This window comes from Canis lupus, chromosome X (assembly GCF_048164855.1).
Source record: "Canis lupus baileyi chromosome X, mCanLup2.hap1, whole genome shotgun sequence".
NCBI lineage: Eukaryota > Metazoa > Chordata > Mammalia > Carnivora > Canidae > Canis > Canis lupus.
Window position 1 is genome coordinate 124,701,019 of NC_132876.1, and position 21,406 is coordinate 124,722,424.

The following is a 21,406-nucleotide window of genomic DNA, read 5'->3' on the forward strand; positions in this document are numbered from 1 at the left end:
ACCTGAGCTCTACGGGGAGAGGGAACATCTAGTTGATCTGGTCAGAGCGGCCGCCTGCTTCCCGTCAGACAAGTGGAGACCAGAGAGGAACACAACCGATCCCTGAATGACCCAGAGGTCACAGGCGCTGACCCCAGGAGCCATTAAAAACCCACCCGTAACTCTTCGCTCCCCCAGAACCTAACGTGAACAGTCTACGGTTGGCGGGATACTTCCCAAGAACATGCACCGTCGACTCCTGCCTATTGTACATGCTGTGTGCGGTGTACTCCATATTCCCACAGTGACGTGCGCTGGACAACACAATATGCGATTAAGAAAAATCGTAAGGAACAGGAAACACATTTACAGGACCGTCCTGTATTTTAAAAAATCAAAAAAAAAAAAATCCACATATGAGTGTTGCCGCGGGGTTGTGACTTGCGCTGTGCCAGGGTCTCCGTAATTCAGAATGAAAGCGGGTAGACAGCCGGCAGCTCCCTTGCAAACCCCAGGTGGGATCCTCCTGTGGGGACGTGGGGACGCTCATGTCCCTGTCACCGTCTTTCCAGAATGAGTTTACCGACTGCATTTCATAAACTCCTTATTTGCAATTACATCCATCTTTTTGCGAAACCTTGTTGAGGGGAATATCCCAACCTGCTCATTTCAATTCTCCCCCTAATCTCTTATGTTGGGGAGACTGTCTCATAAATGTCTCTCCGCGGGTCTCATAGCCACGTCGCGGGCATCATTCACGCGCCGTCTCAGGGGGTCCCAGCCTCCGCATCTCCACCTGAAATGCATATTCAGCAGCACGTGAAGTCGCAGCGATTTCAAAGCCCGGATCTGCAGGTGTAGCTTTCTAGACCGTGCACTATATTCGCGTCCAAAATAGGTCCTGGATGCGGATGCCTTTGCCCCTCTAACTTATTAAAAATTCTCCTTCCGACTCGTCTCCTGTACATATTTGTGTCTCTTCGTCTTAAAATCCTTAAGTCCCTGGTCCAATCCTTTGCACCTCTAAATGATTAAAAATTATTAAAATTAAAATTAAAATTTAATAATTAAATGATTAAAAATTATTAGAAATTCTCCTTCTGACTCATCTCCTGTACATATTTGTGTCTCTTTGTCTTAAAATCCTTAAATCCAAAAAAAAAAAAATCCTTAAATCCCTGGTCCAATCCTTTGCACCTCTAAATTATTAAAAATCATTAAATTTAATTTTAAATTAAATATTTTAATTTTAAATTAATTTTTAGATTAAATGATCAAATATTAAAAATTATTAAATATTCTCCTTCTGACTCGTCTCCTGTACATATTTGTCTCTTTGTCTTAAAATCCTTAAGTCCTTAAAATCCAACCTCCCACTCTCCACGACGTACATAGACCCGACTTTGAAATCGTAGGACCGTGTTGTTTCTGCACCAGCACGAGCTTTTCCCTCGGGGACCCAGGTCGCGCGTATGCCCCTCCCGTTCAAGGCCTCCTGGTGAATGTGCAGGTGACCGCGGGCTGCCTGCAATCATGGCCGTCGGGACGCTGCTCCCAGGGCAGCCCCCCGTCCGTGTCCGTGGCTCGGATGCCTTCCCTTGTGCCAAGGGTCCAATGGAGTCATCACTTTGTATCAAAATGTAGATGTTTCCACTCTTCCAACGCAGCTATCGGCACATGCAACACCTGTTCTGTGTGAAAAGACACGAATTTCTGGAAATTATGTAGTAGATCCCTACCCTTTGTAAAAAAAAAAGCAACTCTAGCTTCTTTGTACAAAGTTGGAGTTGATACAAAGATTTCTTTTTTACCTTGTATTTCTAACAAATTTAATGGGTACATGTTTCCAGTTTCCTACACCCTTAGCCCAAGCAACCCATACATCAATATTGACCTTGTATTTTGTAGATGAGTAAAAAAAAGTTTTGTAAGAATGAAACACATTACACATTTTTAGAAATTTTTAAGATACTTATTGGGTACACATTGTTTTTCCTATGCCCAAGCAATTTATGTATCAATCCTGACCTGTTATTTCTTAGATGTAGTCCAAAGAATTTTTTCTCTTTTTTTTTGTATTTAAATTCAATTTACTTAAAAGAATTTTTTCTTTGTTTTTTATTTAAATTCAATTTAGTTCAAAAAGATTTCTTTTTTGGTTTTAATTTTTTTGTAATTTAAATTAGGTAAAAAGAATTTTTTTTTAATAAAGAAAGGGATTAAGTATTTTTAGGAATTTCTTAGAAATTGAACAGGCATGACTTGTGTGTTTTCCTATACCTTCAGCTCAAGCAACCTATATATCCATCATAACTTGTAGTAAAACAAAACAAAACAAATCACAAAAACAAAACCCACAACAACCTTTTTTTTAAATAAAGAAATAAATTGGCTGTTTTTTGCCTCTAAACCTTTCTTGAATGTCAGCAGCTTTGTCTATGAGAAATTAGTAGGTAATTGTTAGTAACCAGTGTGAGCACCTACCCTTAATATACCCATTTTCTGGCCAAAGGTTCAGCACAGCAGATGCCAATGGAATCATTTGGGCTGCTCGTGGATTCTCTAATCCACATCAGTAGATGACACACAACTGAAGAAACCCTGACACGAGGTCACTAATTGATGAATGATACTCATTTATCAATTATTATTAGAATTAGAATTAATTCTAATAAATGGTAAACATGTTTCAGAGTCTACACTGCTGACCAGCTGGCCCCTCCCTCTGTGTAATGCAACAATAAGCACATGTTGAGTCTCTATGTCTCCTTGCATGGGAGTCCACTTCACCCCTATGACATATCCCTGCTGTCCCTCCAGGCTGGACTCTCCTTGGTGGGTCCAGGTGGTCAGCAGTATCGACTCTGCAGAAGGCATGCTCCGGTCTACACTGGTCAGCAGTATCAACTCTGCAGAAGGCATGCTCCGGTCTACACTGGTCAGCAGTATCAACTCTGCAGAAGGCATGCTCCGGTCTACACTGGTCAGCAGTATCAACTCTGCAGAAGGCATGCTCCGGTCTACACTGGTCAGCAGTATCAACTCTGCAGAAGGCATGCTCCGGTCTACACTGGTCAGCAGTATCTACTCTGCAGAAGGCATGCTCCGGTCTACACTGGTCAGCAGTATCAACTCTGCAGAAGGCATGCTCCGGTCTACACTGGTCAGCAGTATCAACTCTGCAGAAGGCATGCTCCGGTCTACACTGGTCAGCAGTATCAACTCTGCAGAAGGCATGCTCCGGTCTACACTGGTCAGCAGTATCAACTCTGCAGAAGGCATGCTCCGGTCTACACTGGTCAGCAGTATCAACTCTGCAGAAGGCATGCTCCGGTCTACACTGGTCAGCAGTATCAACTCTGCAGAAGGCATGCTCCGGTCTACACTGGTCAGCAGTATCAACTCTGCAGAAGGCATGCTCCGGTCTACACTGGTCAGCAGTATCTACTCTGCAGAAGGCATGCTCCGGTCTACACTGGTCAGCAGTGTAGACTCTGCAGATCATATGCAACCCATCAGACAGGGGAACCTGCCAGGGTGCAGCGAGCACTTGTCACAGAGCCCTGGGACTACAGGACCCCCCCCCATCCCTCCCACCCCCACGCTCTGGAAACCCTGAGGAACTCTGGACCTCGGCTCCTCCCGCACACCCTGCTGGCTCGAAAGGAAGGGCTCCATTTTGTTCCCAAATTGCCCCACGGCTTAAAGAATGTTTCCTCAATCCCGAGTCTGAAACAAAACACGTTAGGCCCACGGTAATTGAGGAGTTACAGAGGAGGCTCTAATTGTCCTCACATGTTTCCCATTTATGGCGAGCTTGCCGCGGCGCGCACATGTAATCATTTTATGATGTCGAGGCATGGCGACGTGGCCGTCGCGAAACAGAGCCGTGTTCGTAGGGAAGAGGCCGTCGGGAAGGGAACGTGTGCTCGCATGTGTTCTCGGGTTAGCCGTCCTTCTGAAAGCCCTGCTGTCCGTCCGGGTGTTCTAACACCATCACCATCCCAACGACGTCCATTCACGGCTTCCTCTAGCTCACATGCAAATGCATTTGGAGACAGGGACCATCCAGCCTTGGAGATCTGCAGCCGCACGCACGACAGCCAGCAACACGTGACCACGTCTCAATGAATGCCGTCCTCGGATGGCCAGAAATGCCGCACCCCCATCTCTGCCTCCCTGAGTTGGAAACCAAACGCAGCCTCCTCGGGCTGCTTTCACAAAATACTCGCAGGCGGAGCATCTTCGCCAGCATGAGTTCTTGTCCCAGCTCTGCAGGCTGCAAATCCAGATCCAGGCGTGACAGACCTGGTTCTGCTGAGCCCCCTGCTCATGCCCTGTAGTCTCTGTCTTCTCCCTGTGTCCCCATACGGCCAGCAGGCCTGTTGCATGAGGACGCCACCGTGATGACCTTCCTGAACCTCACTACTTCCTACAAGCCCGATCTTCAAGTGGACTCAGTGGCCAAACACCGCGTATTTCTCTCATGCACTGCAGTTGAGCTAGGTTGGGCTGCAGACCCTGAGCTCCGAGCTCCAGGGAGCAGGCTGGTTCAGATCTCCTCATGCTCCTTGGACCTGCACGCCCCTGGGATGTGCACTCCACTCGTACGTCTGGGGTGCAGACTGATTGAGCAGCAGCTCCCTGGGGCAGGTCCTTCTCCAGGTGGTGATACAAGAGGGGCAAGCCCAACCACACAAACATGTTCAGGCTACTGTTTGCATCACATCCACTCAAGGGCATCCATGGACCCAAGCAAATCCCATTGCCAAGCGTGTGACCTCAGGGTGAGAGTGTACGTGCATATCACTATAATGGGTGCATCGGGGGCCTCCTAAACACATGTCCATATCTGAACCTTTGTAACATATGAATAGGAACTTTTTCTTGAGGGGGGGACATCTTTACAGATGTAACTAAAGATCTCAAGATGAACTTATCCTGGGAAATCCAGGTGGCCCTAAATCCAATGAGAAAGGTCCTTGTAAGAGAAGAGGAGACACAGACACAGAGGAGGAGCCACGTGAGGATAGAAGCAGAGACAGAAGGGATGCGGCCACCAGTCCAGGGACGCCTGGGGCCCCAGACCCTGGAAGAGGCAAGGAGGACCCTCCCTGGAGCCTCTGAATCTCAGTGGTCCAGCCCCTCTGGAGCTCACACGTCTGATCTCCAGAGCCGACGGAGGGTGGTTTTTAACCTCCCAGCTTGTGGAAATCTGTCAGCAGCTCAGGACGCTCCTATAATCACTAATACAGGAGATTAAAGAATTTGCACCAATAGGGCAAGTTGTGCCAGGTGAGCCCTATTATCCATTATTTTTTCAACACGTATCTCTTTATACTGCTATTCGAACACGGGTGGTAGTGTTGGGCATGAAGCTGGAGTTGGGCTTTGTGTCCACAATGTGACCCTCGTCTCTACTCGCCGTTGGGAAGGTCTCCACGCATTAGTTTATTTGAGCCCGTTTTTAGCTAAATAAAAGTTGTCCTTGTGTCAAATCCCCCAGAGCACCTTCCCATGTTAACAATGACCCCAACACGCGCTGAACCGAGGCACAATGTGGCCGTCTGGAATTATTTTCTGTGAATTTGTCTTGTGTATAAAATAGATACATTTTGATTACAATATTATTACTTTCCATGCAGTATATTTTCTATTTTTCGTTTTATGGCTTGTCACATAACTGCAATAACCACTCTCGCTCCGTGGCATGCTCCCGGTAAACGGCCCCGGAGATTGATTAAATGCCTCGCCTGAGTCGCACTATTTAATCAAGCCCAGCAGCCATTTATTACATTCTATCTTTCAGCCTATAAGAGCTGATCTTAAATACATTGATTAACTGCTAAGCAATACATGGTCATCAATGTTTCAAATGCATGCTTTACATATTTCAGGAAATATATCTGCTTGGGTCACGGTGAAAAATCCTTTCTGCAGAGAGAGCACTGTGCTGCATGCGACACGGAATTAAGCCGGCACCCTCCTTAGCGGCAAAGCGCATATTGCTTTATACGGAGCAATAAATATTAAGAATCTGGAGGTGAATTAGAAAAATAACAACCGAGCTGAGTAAAAGATTGATGACAACAGGAGACAGAGAGTGGGGGAGCCTTTTAGCCAACGCCAGGTCCACATCTGATAGGCTTTTAGACGCCGCTCCAGATGGGAAATCTTTCAGGCCAGGTGGGGGAGGAGGTCCGGGCTGAGTCGCGCCACTGAGGCTGCGGGTTGGTGATCAGATACACTTAACTGAGTAGTTCTCAGTCTACGACCAAGCAAGTCCACCCTCCCCATTCAGTGGCGCTCTTGTATCTCACGGAAAGTCAACACGAGGGATTTGTAGTTACTTTCTGGGTGTCCAACCAACTCAGCCCAACTCAACACCATGATGTTCCACCCTAAACATACATGTATCATCTCAGCCTTTTGAGTCATCCCCTCTTTCATTGGCCGCTCATCACAACGGCATCCCTCACCCCCCATGATGTCTCCATAGGTGCTGAACTACATGCAAACACTAGTGCATTGGAGTTTATGATTTGCCAATGATAGAGTCTGGATATTTCACAGAAGACCCGAGTGGATGGAACAGTTTTTTCAAAGGAAACTGAGGTAGAACATGAACAGGGATCTTGTTCACCAACTCCCAGTGATGCCCAGAACAACGTTAAAATTCACATCCAAGCAGAGCCATGGGGAACTATGAATGGTGACGGCAGGTCACGATGTTGATACTGTCTGCCCTTGAACCCAAGGCGCCTATGGGTCTGCTTTAGAGCATCTTCTCTCCATGAGGATGCTCTAAAGCAGAACCAGGTCTCTGAGTGCTACACCATGAAGTATGCTGGCAAGCACTAGTCTAAACACCATAGATTGAAATGTTCAATGAGTTTCCAGAAAAGATGAATGGTGCATGGCTACTAGCACATGGGAAATAATTAAAATCAAGAGAGATAGGTGAATATAGAGGTGGGGACATCTAAAAGTAGGTAGATATATAGATGGATATATTTATGTATGCATGGATGGATGGATGGATGGATGGATGGACGCATGGATAGATGGATGGATGGATAGACAATAGAGGAATGGATGCATGGAGAGATAGATGATAGATGCATAGATAGACAGTCAGACAGACAAGTCCCACCAGGGGACAGACAGGTGGTGGCCAGGGGGAAATTCTGGAATGGTCCATACAAGAGGGAGACAATGACCATCTGTCATGACTTCTAGACCAGCTGAATCTCCTCTTCTGGTTCCCAATTTTCCCCCTAAAAGACCACAGCTGGAATCCTAGAGAACTTTGGGATGGCATTAACTTTCTCCACAAATCCACTGGGTCCTTGCAAAGTGTTCTAAGGAGCTGTTCCAGCTACAAAGCCCCTGGTGGCACTGAGCGGGGTCTCCATTGTGATTGAGTCATGGGCTGGCTCCTTCTCTACTCAACCCTGCTTTCCTAACTTTCCCAGTCCCTCCCGCCAAAACCCTCCTGCAGGCGAACCCCCATCTCAGAGTCTGCGTTCTGGAAACAAAACCTAATCTTTTTGCAGATGTTTCAGGTGGATGCCTGGCCCTCAGCATTAGGGGTCCGCTCTCTCTTCTTGAGAGGTAAACCAAGTCGGAGAGTCTCATTAACTCCCCAAGAGCACCCAGGCTTTCCCCCCTTGGCAGTGAGAGGCATAAATGCTTTATTTGAAGAGCTCACCCCCACCCTAATTTCCACAACCAATCACATTCTTAGGGTCAGTTTGAGCAGAGCTGGGTATAGGTCTGAGTCAATTGCAGCCAGATGAAGGTTTCTCATGCAAAATTTAATTACCGCAAACCTCACCCTGCAAACGTTCACCTTGACACCAGAACATAGCTCGAAAATAAAATTGAAATGCTAACTCGCAAAATGCTAATCGGTCCTGCACCCTCCCCTCTCTACCCCCTCAAAAAAATGTTCACACAAGTCCTTGGAGACGCTGAAATGACCACATTTCTTCATTCTAAATTCATTTCACTGTCATCTTTTATTCAAACCATGTTGCAATACTTTTTTTTTTTGTTTGCATCCCCCTGACCCCATCTTTACACCACATGAACCGTTCATCCATCCACTTGGGGTCAAATGCTTATGCACAGCTTTATGAACACATGCTTGCAAAGTCAAAAGGCCCATGAACAATATCAAGAAAGGAACCAAAATGCAGTGGAGTGTATTTAAAGAGTTTGCTTTCCTCCCTGGATAAACCATGGACACCTCAGCTTAAGACAGTTCAGGTGACAGAGGTCATTAAAGTGTGTTTGAGGATTGGAGGACTTGGTGACAGAAATAAAATAGGTGGACATCTTCAGAGTCCTTAGCAGTAGGTCCATAACAGATAAATGGGGTAAAGGATAGAAAACCCTCATGGAAACATGATGTAAAGCCAAGGACAGCCTCAACTAGGTCAAGTTAACAATGTAGACCTAGTGTGAGTGGGTTGCATTTACCTTCCCCAAAGATATCTAAAATGTGAATCTTCATGGCTTAAATTGGTACTGAAGCTCCCCCCCCCCCCGGGAATCCAGGTAAAGCAACGTCTCTTTAAAATGTACCCAGATTTTTCGTGAATCGTGAGGCCCTGCTGAATTTTTTTTTTAGATTTATTTATTCATGTATTTATGATAGACATAGAGAGAGGCAGAGACACAGGCAGAGGGAGAAGCAGGCTCCGTGCCGGGAGCCCAACGTGGGACTCGATCCCGAGGCTCCAGGATCACACCCTGGGCCAAAGGCAGGCGCTAAACCGCTGAGCCACCCAGGGATCCTCCTGCTGAATTTTGAACTGAAATCCGAAGTTAGAAGGGAAAGCCTTCTGTCTTTATTGCTACTTTTTGACACTAATAATTTGAAACAGTGTATCAAATTCACTTCCTGGGGCGCAAGTTAGTTGCAAAGTTTGAAATCTCAAGTTGATATCAAATATCTATAGCAATACTATTTCCTAAATTAATTGGAACTTAATCTGTAGTTTCACTTCGTTTTAAAGATTTTAAATCCAATTGATATGAAACATAGAAATGCATAAAAGCTAGAAGGTTTTGGCTTAAAACTATTGAGTCTTTTGGAAAATGCAATGTCCACCCTGATCCGGTGATGCTCGATTGCCAGTAATTTGCAAACTGAAAGAGTCATGCTCTCGACTCTTCCATAGTGGCCTCCCTGAGTCTTACAAATATCCAAGGAATAAAGTGAAAAGACGTAACGCTTACCTTATAAGACTGAAGAGTCAATACACCCATTTAAAAGAGACGCACAAGTGTGGTCATTGACGCCATAAACACCCGTCTTAGAGAATGACAATAGTAACTGGGGAAAAAAGGGGTGAGCGGGGAACGTGAGGTAGATAAAGAAGTGTTTAGTTTCCCATCATTCACAGCCGAGGATCAAGAGTCCCATTTAAAATTGATAAATCAGATAGAGATCAATACTGTGCAGCCCCCAGAATCACCAGAATTAATTAAGACGAGGGTGCAGAAGTCGTGAGTTCCTGCCCCGTGGCTCAGCTCCCAGTGTCTGCGGAGATTCATTGGCAAAAGAGCAGATCCGATTTCTTTACCCGACTTCCTCCTTGTGATGCCATAATGTGCATCCTATTAGGTAGAGCACCTCCAGGTATCAAATGCCTCTAGGCCTTCAACCCTCATGGGTTCATGAGGCCCATGGCTGGAAAGTTGAGGTATTGGGTGACCCTCAAAATGTAAGCTTTTTTTTTTTTTTTTTTTTTTTTGGCATTATATGTAAGAATCAGAGTATTAGTGCCTATGACTCTTAAACCGGCAACCCTTGGGCATACAATAGGCACTTTGAGTGACCGAGTGACAGTCTCTGCCTTGGGGTTCCACCTCCAAGAGGTAGTTCTTCAAACCTGTAGAAACTCCTTTTATCTCTGAGCGCATCTGTAGGATGCTAATGCTAATGCTAAGTACTAAGCCAATACTAAGGCCTCACGAATACGAACCTAAATGCTGAGAGTAAATACTGAGCTGATAGTCATACTAAGCTAAGGCCAAAGTCATACGCAAGTAATTACCAACACTAAATTCTACCCATTGAACTCAGTACTAATGCTACGGTAATATCAGACCAATATTTTTTTTAAAAAAGATTTTATTTATTTATTCATGAGAGATGCAGAGAGAGAGAGAGAGACAGACACACAGGCAGAGGGAGAAGCAGGCTCCATGCAGGGAGCCCGACGTGGGACTCGGTCCCGGGACCCCGGGGTCACGCTCTGAGCTGAAATAGACGCTGAACCGATGAGCCACCCGGGGATCCAATATCAGATTAATCTAATGCTAAACACTATACTAATACTAAACGAAATGTAATGCTAAGTACAAAGGAAATATTTGAACTAAGCTAATACCAAAGTAATACTCAACTAGTGATACTAAACACTACACTAACACTAAACAAAATGCAAATACTAGATGAATATTAAACTAATAACAAATAGCAAATACTAATGCTAAGGCTAATATTAAACTATTAATACTGGATACTAAGCTAATGGTAATCATGAATATTGAATGACCACTAAACTACTAAACTAAGTATTAATACGAGACTAATGCTAAGCACTAATACTACACCAATACTAAGTACTAATGCTAAGCCAATACTAAATAAGAATACCAGACTAATACTAAATACTTAAATACTAGACTAATACTATATGATAATACTAGGCTAATACTAAACTAACTACTAATGTGAGACTAATACTATAATACTAGACTAATACCAAATACTAGTACTAAATACTGTGCTAACACCAGACGAATATCGAACTAATACTAACCTAAACGTTAATACCCAATACTAAACTTTTACACCAAAGTAATACCAATGACTACTACTAAATAGTGAACTAATCAAACTAATAGTTACCGAAATGCAAATACTCAACTAATTCCTAATAAAAAAGACGAAACTAGCAGTAATACTAAAGTAATACCACCTGAATGTCCTCCTATGTAGCCACACCAGAGTAAACTAACTAATCGCTACTCTAAATTGGGTGAGCAACACTAACATAAATGAAAGCAATGCCGGGAAAAAAAAAAAAAAAAAAAAAAGAATGAAAGCAATGCCGGAGGAAATAGGAACACTCCTCTTGTTGCTCACCTCCCACCGTGCTGGATGCACAAAGGCTCGTTTGCTCTCAGCTCCCTCCCAGAGGTCTTGTCTAAAGTCAGCCGAGGGCATGAGTCCGGAGCCGCCTTCCATGAGGTGTGCATAGCAGGATTGAAGGACACCTTCCTCATTGCCGTTGAACGTCAGCTCATCCTCAAATTCGAGAACAATACTACAAAAAAGCTCCCATTCTGCAGGGTTGACCATGACTTGGCCACACCTGTCCTCATGCATCACCTCCACATCCCAATGGTTCATGAGGCCCATGGCTGGAAAGTTGAGGTATTGGGTGACCCTCAAAATGTAAGCTTTTTTTTTTTTTTGGTATTATATGTAGGAATCAGAGTATTAGTGCCTATGACTCTTAAACTGGCAACCCTTGGGCATACAATAGGCACTTTGAAACTTTTAACTAAAATTCACGTAATGAAAAATAAAATAAAATAAATAAAATAAAATAAAATAAAATAAATAAAAATAAAATAAAATAAAATAAAATAAAATAAAATAAATAAAATAAAATTCACGTAATGTTAGATCTATCATTTCGGAATGCACAATTCAATGGCGTTTGGCACATCACAGTGTTGTGTAAGTAGCCATGACTACCACCTAGTTGCAAAATTTTTTCACCTCCCGAAAAGGAGCCCTTGCACGCATCGAGCAGTGTCTTCCCATCCGCGTCACCAGCCCTTGGTACCCACCGTCTACTTTCTGTCTCTGTGAATTTGAGGACTTGAGGTGCCTCAAATAAGCGGAATCGAATATATTTGTCTGTTTGCTGCTGGCTTCTCTCAGTGAGCATCATGTCCTCCGGCTCCATCCACATGGTAGCAGGTGTCAGAGCTCCATTCCTCTTCAGGGCTGAGTCATATTCCCCCATGTGGATGGACCACCTGGGGTTTATCCATCCATCCATGCATGGATGCTCCAGCGGATCCCACTATTTGGCTCTTCTGCATCATACAGCAATAAACGGGTATCTGTCTGAATCCCCACTTCCAATGCTCTCGGGTGAATACCTAGGAGTGGAACTGCTGGATTGTATGCTAATTCCGTGTTTAATTTTTGAAAGAACCACCACAGCATTTTCCATGGTGGCTGAACCACTGTACATTCTCACCAGGAACATGGCAGTGCTCCCATTTCTCTACCGACTCGCCCACCCTGGTTATCCCCACCCCTTTTAAAAAATATATAGCCGATCATTATGGCTGTGAAGTGGTTTTGACTTGTATTTCCCTAAATGTGAGGAATATAGAGTATCTTTTCAGGCACTTATTGGCCATTTCTATTTCTCCGTTGGAGAAATATCTATTCAAGTCTGCTGTTACTTAATTGGATTATGTCTCTTTTTATGGTCAACACGTACAAAATCTTTAAGATACTCTAGATACAAGATCCTCATCAGATGAATTATTTGCATAGATTTCCTTTCCATCTGTAGGCTGCATTTTTGGTTTCTTGATAGTGTTGTTGGATGCACCAAAATTTTAATTATTTTTTAAATTTTTTTAATTTTTTAAAAGATTTTATTTATTTATTTATTCATGATAGACAGAGAGAGAGAGAGAGAGAGAGAGAGGCAGAGGGAGAAGCAGGCTCCATGCCGGGAGCGCGACGCGGGACTCGATCCCAGGACTCCAGGATCCCACCCAGGGCCAAAGGCAGGTGCTAAACCACTGAGCAACCCAGGGATCCCCAATTATTTTTTTTTAATGGAGAACTCCATTTGATTGGCCTAGGGACACAGATTTCTTTTCTTTTTTATGTTTTTATTTAAAATTCCAGTTTTGTTAGCCTGCAGTGTAATATTTCCCTTCCTTTCTTTTTTTTTTTTTTTAACGTTTTTATTTTAAATTCCAGTAGAGTTAACACACAGCGTAATATTAGTATCAGGTGTACAATTTAGCGATTTAACACTTCCATGTAATGCCCTGTGCTCATAACAACGGGTATGCTCGTTCATCTGTCTTACCTACCTTATGCATCCTCCCACCCAAAAGTTTTCAATTTTAATAAAGTACAATTTACATATTATTTTTCTTGTGCTGCTTGTGGTGTTGTTGCTGTCCCAGCCGACACAGCGTGCAACAAGCTTTCAGTAAACTGTTGGTTTCTAGCCCCATCAATGATTATGGGATAACCAGCTGCTTCTTATCCTTCTGGGCCATGGGTAGAAGCAAGCATGATGGGTTCTAACCAGCTCAGACACACGCAGACAGGCACGGGCTACGGTGCTGGGAACAGACCCTCTGTGCTGCTCTGCTCCAGCGTGGCTCTCCCAGATAGTTATCTGAGCTGGGTTCTCCACACTCGGCCCCCTTCCAGCTGCTTCCAGACTGTTTTTGAGTGGGATTCCTCTGCCCTGAAGCCTGATGCACTCAGCTGTTCAATCAATTCTCCTCCAACAGGGCATGTCCTGAGACATGCATTTCAACACTCTGCTCTTAGGGACCCCACAGGGCTCATGGGGAGTGGCCAGCTCATGAGTGAACAGAATTCCTTGTCAACCCATGACAGACTCCACCTGAACCCTTAGGACGCTCTTAATCCAATCAATTAATGAGAAGCTCTCAAGGTCTGAGATGAGAAACAGCAGTAGTTGCTGCCCAAGTGGAAGAGCTCACCGCCATGTTGTGGTAGATCCACCCACATGGAGCCCAGCCACCAACCCTCGTGGATTGGACCGTGTGCCACAACCCCACCGTGTACATCTGTGATGCTCAGCTCCACAGCCGCCTACGGAGATTGGACGTTAGGAGATTATTACATAATTAAGCTCGGATCAATTGACTTTTCCCCAGGAGGGACGTCTTTCCGGGAGGAACACATCAAGCTCAAGGAAACACACAGCACGGACGATCCATCAATACTTGACCCCGTGTCCCTCTACCTCGGTGGGCAGACAGCAAACAGAACGCAAAACCAGTTCCACCCTCCTTAAAAAAAAAAAAAAAAAAAAAATCAGATTGTGAATTGGCAGCTCCCGTCGGCACATCTCTTGAGAAGGGCGAACTCCTGTCCCCTACCCGATGCACACCCACAAACACCAACGGATGGTTGTGGGCAGCGGGAGAGGATTTCAATAATTCAGTACAAACACAAATTAAGTATGGCGAGAGTTTCTTAAATCCAGCAAATGCCTCATTACCTTAATTTTTATTTTTAATCCCCGGCGTGCACGGCGGGCGCACAGTAATTGCTGCCTATAAGCATGAGAATCATTCGGGTCTGAAAGCTCTCTTCATGGGGGGGGGGGGGATTTGATGGGATTTTTCAATTTTATGATAATGGGTTTTTCGAAAAGCATTGGTAATAAAATGGTAATCTCGAACATAAAAGAGCATTAACTCCTTCAGACCTGGAGGCATGGGGACCGCATTGACTTCTTAAATGTGGCTTGATGTAAGCAAATTATATTACTGAATTTTATTATAGTGAACACCCCCGGACTGCATTACAACAGAGCAATGAGGTTACAATTACCTTCAGAGTAAACCTTCCTTGGAACTGTTACTTTTTTTAATTGAAAGAGTGCCCTGATTTAAAGAAACAATTTTTTAACGTTGTAACACATTTTACACATTGTTGCCTATGCTGTATATTTTTTTAAATTCTTCATGTTTAATATACTATTATGTATTATAAATTGCATGTCACAGATCCTATTTTCTTTTCTTTTAATCTTTTTTTTAAAAGATTTTATTTATTTATTCACGAGAGACACAGAGAGAGAGAGGCAGAGACACAGGCAGAGGGAGAAGCAGGCTCCATGCACCGGGAGCCCGACGTTGGACTCGATCCCGGGTCTCCGGGATCAGGCCCTGGGCTGAAGGCGGCACTAAACCGCTGAGCCCCCCGGGCTGCCCTCCTATTTTCGATATAAATGGGCAATGCAAAGAGTACTTGTTAGTGGCATCAACATTTTCGCTGTAAGAAAATCTGAGTTTGGTTTGAGGATGCCCTTCAGCACTATAGGGTGCCAGGAATCCTTAGAACAATCCTTCGGATCTGATCGCAAAATGTACAAGACAGTCAGGAGCTTTACATTTTTTAAAAATTTAACGTGATTTTTTTTAAAAGATCAAACAAATCAATTAATTTTTCCAGTCTTGCCATGCAACGCGAATTTCCGAGGACCAGGTACCCATTGAGGGGATATTCTTTTTCAACAGGAGAATTCTAGCTCATAAGTGCAGGCGAAATTATGGAAATGTGAGATCCCCATGTCGGATTTGGAAATGCATGGAAAGACAGATCTGTGCGGGGATCATCCACTGATGCTTAAATTACTTTTTTTTTTTTTTTTAATTTTTATTTATTTATGATAGTCACAGAGAGAGAGAGAGAGGCAGAGACACAGGCAGAGGAAGAAGCAGGCTCCATGCACCGGGAGCCCGACGTGGGATTCGATCCCGGGTCTCCAGGATCGCGCCCTGGGCCAAAGGCAGGCGCCAAACCGCTGCGCCACCCAGGGATCCCTTAAATTACTTTTTATAAAGGAACGGTGGGGGTGGAAGGGTCCGGGGACAGGAAACGGATCGGCTGGTGACACCAACTGCTGATGGTAATGTTCTCATTAACAACAGGTGCGGCCCCAGACGTCATGCATCGTCCGGGGGGCGGGATGCCCCAGAAAAAAAGTATGAAACCCGAAAGCTTTGAGGCTTCCCCATGCCACTCAGCTTGCAAGTGGCGGAGGGAGGGACAGAGAAACGGACTCTGTGAGCTCAACTCACCACATCCACCTATGGGAGACATCACAGCACAGAGACGAGATTTTCTCCAAAAATAATCAGCAAAACAGTACAGAAGGAGGCTGAAAAGCTATGTAATCCATGAACACACGATCGGACAAACACAATGGGGTGCCATCCATTTGGGGGAATATTAATGAGCCAAGAAAAGGAAGGACGTTGGGACACCCGCCATCACCGATGGACCTCAAAACGCGACGCTCAGGGAGAGAAGCCAGGCACCCAAGGACACGACCCATGTGATCCCATTTCTATGAAATGTCCAGAAGAAAACCAGAGACCGGAATGGGATTGGTGGTTATCAGGGGTTGGATCAGGATGGCCTAATGGGTTTAGGGTGTTACTTTGTGACGATAAAAATATTTTGAAACTAGTTAGAGGTGGTAGCTTGCAACATTGCCTTGCAACATGGTGAATGTGCCTATGTGCTGAGCTGGGCACTTGCAAAAGGACACAGTAGCGAGTTTTATGTTACTTCAATGTTAACAGGTAAAAAGGTCTCCTTCACAAAGGTGTTTTAAAAATGCTCACGGAAAAATAAATAAATAAATAAATAAATAAATAAATAAATAAATAAATGCATGCTCACGGGATGGTGTGTCCTAAATCATACCTACCACCCCTGTTAGCTCCGGAAATGGATTTTCCAGCAATTTCTCTTCCTTCGTCGGTGAGTTCTTATGAATTTGGAGACAGAACTGCAGAATCTGATCCGCCAGTGCCGGATGCTGATTCGGGCCTTTCCGTACCACGTAGACTGCACGCCCCATGTCGCTGCCGCTCTGTGTCCTGCTGTGCGGTGTGGGAAGACTCAACGCCAGTCTTGGGATCCAGAGTTTTTCTCTCTGGAAGCCCGTTCTCCGGGGAAGGAAGGATGGAGGGGAGCCTGGCTCCGACCGGGAGTCCCGTCTGCAGGTGAGCCGGTGAGGAAGGGGGAAGGTCCCGTTTAACGGTCGAGCGAGGATTCTGAGCAAGACAGAGGCCAATGGCATAGAGCACAGTCGGCCCGGGAAACGTGCCCTCGATGCCCACCGTGCACGGGACCCGAGACGAGCTGGGGCGAGCGGGGACCACAGCATCCAGGCAGGCAGCAGGGAGGCGGCGTCCGCACACGGGTTCTGTGCCCTGGGAGGGCGTCCAGCAAAGGAACAGGCCACGGCTCTGCTGTCCTCGCCGTCTGACGGCCCAGTCGGCGCGCGTGGCTGCACCGTGTCTGTCGGCACACGAGGCCGTGAGCTACACAGATCCGCTCCAGCTGCTGTGTGCCTACAAGCGATCTGTTAAAGAGCAGTCAACAGCTCACTTCCCATCTGCAGGGACCTTCTCCAGGCACCAACATTGACGGCCGATGCATGAGAGCAAATGTGCAAATCCCCCGGGGGTGCGTAGAGTGGGGGTCCTGGCTGGCTGCACGGGCCATGGCTCGCCCCACCAGGTCTGGGATCAACACGTATCCAGAGGCTCAGCCCCACGTCTCCCCCTGCAAGTTTAGAGGTGCCGGCCTCACACGTGCCGCACAGGACTGCAAGCGGCACCTGCTTGCTCCTGCTCCCAGCTTCCCAGCAAGAGTATTTCCCTCGTGGGCACTGGGCCTTGGCCTCAGCCTTGCTCCTCCGACACAGTGAAGTGAATTTTCCTAGCCTCCACCTTGAGGAGGAGGGACTCACGGAAAGAACATGTGCCCCTGGAGAGTGGAGTCCTGCGGCTGTAGGTGGTGGCGTGACATAGATTCACCTGCAAGGAGACTCAGCCTGTGACCACCTTGCTGAGACTCAGACGTGCTTTCTGGTACCGGACTAGGACAGGTGTCCATGAGGGCAATGACACCTGACCACACCTGGGGACAGCTTGGGCTGTCACTACGGGGGTCAGGGGGTGCTCCTGGCACCTGGTGGGTCGAGAAAAGACATCCTGGCCATCACCTCGCAGTGCACAGGATGCCCCACATCGTAGAGTCGTCCCCGTACATGTCAACAGTGCCGAGGTTAAGAAGCACCGACCATGACATGAGAGAGTCTGTCCTGTCCATCTGCCTAACCCTCTAGCTATTATCCATCCATCTATGCATCCATCATCCTTCTTATCTATCCATCCATCATATCCATCCTCCATCGATGCATCTGTCATACGTATGTGTCTATCTCCCTTCATATCTTTGTTGCCATCCATCCATCCATCCATCCATCCATCCATCCATCCATCGTATTTATGTATCTAAGTATCTATCCATTATCTATCTATCTATCTATCTATCTATCTATCTATCTATCTATCTATCTCTCCATCCATCCATCCATCCATCCATCCATCCATCCATTGTATTTATGTATCTAACTATCCATCCATTCATTATCTATCATCTATCACCCTCATCTTTCTATTCATCCATCCATCCATCCATCCATCCATCCATCCATCCATCCATCATATTTATGTATCTAACTATCCATCCATTATCTATCTATCTATCTATCTATCTATCTATCTATCTATCTATCTCCCTCATATCTTTCTATCCATCCATCATCTATCATCTATCACTTATCTATCCATTAATCATCTGTCATCAATCCATTTTATCTACCTATCTATCAATCCTCTATCATCTGTAAATCTGTCATTGATCTACCTATCACGTCTATCATCTATTTATCCATCCATAAACTCATCCACTTGCCATAATCTCACCCTCCAGATATGAGGACTTATGTGGACTGCACCCCAGTCCCAAATACAAGCCCCCACCACAGGCCCCCTGTCTTTTCCCACCTCTCCTGCACCCCATGAGGGCATGAGGCCCTTATGTGCACACATTTCTGAGAAACACTTCAGATCCGAAGCTGCAAGAACCCATTGGAATCTGTCCTCTCCTGTGACCTTCCGTCCCTGTGTCCCTTTTGACTTCCAACCCTCTGCAAAGGTGGGTACTTCTAACCTGCATCCCAAATGTAGGAGGGTCATACAGCTTGATTCTTGCAGAATATGTGTGCTGTGACTTTATTTTCCTTTTTTCTCTTTCTTTTCTTTCTTTCTTTCTTTCTTTCTTTCTTTCTTTCTTTCTTTCTTTCTTTCTTTCTTCCTTCCTTCCTTCCTTCCTTCCTTCCTTCCTTCCTTCCTTCCATTTTCAAAAGCAGGTGCAATTCAGTACAATTTGTTGAAAGTATTCATTAAAACTCAATAGCACACCTAAACATGGTTAGAATAGCACATTTTATGTTATATATATATATGCATGCATAGTACCATAAAACATCTTTTTTTTTTAAGTTCTCTATCAAAATACAGAAACTCAGTCCGTATTTGTCACCTCTGCCTGGATAGCTTTCACGACATGAAAATCTCCCAGTGACTCCGCATGAATCCAGTATTTATTCTTGATCTTGCTGCCGAGAGGGGCCAAACAGAGTCCCCAAATCCAAACTTCTGCAGGGTGGGGTGGCCATGAGATATTTCTGGAAACAGCCATTCGGATGCACCTTTGATTGCATCCATGTCCACACACCGACCATAATGGTGTCTGTCCCTTGTTCTGCATCACTTTTTGCACATTCTACGTAAAATGTATGAGAACACCTCCAGAAATAAATGCAACATCCCACTTTCTAGGTCCCACCAAGAGGTGCTTCCCACCCATATGAGATAGGGACACTGGCCAGTCAGAGTGTCTGCTCTCCAAATGACCTCCTGGATCCCATGGATTCATTGCCCCCCCCCCAAGGACCCTGAGTCTCCATGTATCCCCACCTGGGACCCTTGGCTACCAGACACCTGTGATAAATGGCCACAGTTTGGGAGTTGGCCTCTTGGGGTGTACTTCTGCACCAGCCAGAGGTCCAGAGTGAGCCCTTTGGCTTTGTCAACAGCAGCGGAGCCCCACACCCTGTCTTGTCAAGGGCACTAGCATCTCTGCCTTGCTTGTGCAGCTCAACAAGGACCTTGCTTCCTGCACTTTTACAAAATTGAGACAAAATTCATATCACATAAAATTGAACAGTTCACGTGCACTGAACACATCCCCAGGATTGTGCAACCACCACCTGCATCTGGTTCCAGAACATTCTCAGCTTCCCCCAAAGGAAACCTCAGGCCCAGACCCTGGTGACCACCAACCCACTTTCTGCCTGTGGACCTGCTTGTTCTAGGATGTATCATATAAACAGGATCACGCACGATGTAGCCTCAAGGGTCTGCATCTTTTATGACCATCAGGTCCCCAAGGTCCGTGCACAGGGCATCAGGTGTCAGAGCTCCATTCCTGCTCACGGCTGAGTCACATTCCCCTTTGCATTTGTCCTGAAATGCAACCCCTGGTGCTAGCTGTGGATTCCAGGCACCACTGGCTTCATGCAGACACATGCACAGAGCTTATTATCCCAGTCGCCAATGGCGCCGCCCCATGTGGTACCTCCATCCGTGCCCACCTCCACGTCCAGCAGAAAATTTACCCTTATTCATTGGACAGCTCACAGGTACCTGGGTGTCCCAGCGACATTTCCTCCCCGGAGCCTTGGGCCCAGTCAGCACAGGGTGCATCCCGTAAAAACCTGAGCAGAGCTCGGGGGGCCATGGGGACGGGCGGGATCTGCGGGCCATCTGTTGCTGAGGGCAGCTCACGGCGACCCAGGGGTTTCTGACATGTTAGACTCTGGACACCGGCCCATAGCTCATTCCTGCCCTGTGCTTTCCCCGTCTCATTACGGGGATTTATTTCCCCGCTTTGTAGTTGGCGGAGTCCCTGTCCTAATTGTTTCTTCCATGTGTTGTAAATCTGTCTGCCATTCAGTAAAACATGAAGCCGGGACCCGGCAATTTCCTCTCCTACCATCGTGCGGGCCGGCGGACCGAGTGTTGAAATAAAATGAAACATGTTTGCACCCCTTCCCTACACTAATGCCAGCCTCTTTTGCTCCAGGAATTTTTAATATTTGGGCCATACCCTCCGCATGAGGTCATCCCGGGATCTAATTGGAACCGTGGTCTGCGGGGCCTGACCGGCTGCCTCGCGGCTGGCTCCGTGCCACCGCCCGCCTCCAACTCAAAGACTTTAATTCCGTCATGCCTCATCTGGTTTTATGCACTCTTGCCGTCAGCTCACAAATTCGTCCTGAGGTTCGCGATGCGATGCGCCAGCCGCGAGTGGCCCCTACAGAAACCGCAGCAAACCAGCCCAAAGTGAGCCAATTTGTGCCGTCTCTGCGGGGGTCTCGGGGTTCAAACGGCCTGGGTCCACCCCGTCATTTCTGTCTGCACCGCCATCTGCACCGTAGCCTGACTCCCAGCCCGACTCCGAGCCCGTGAGGCCCTGTCCTGCTCCATACGTGTTCCTGGGAATATACACTTGGTACATGATTGCGAAGTGTGGCTTTGAACAAAGTTGCAACTAGCGATTTGCAAATTTGCAAAACTGTTTCCTGCACCAGGCTACGCCTCGAGGGGTGAGCGTGCAAGGAATGCGCACTCTAAGTCGGATTCGAGGTGCATGGCTCCTGTCGTG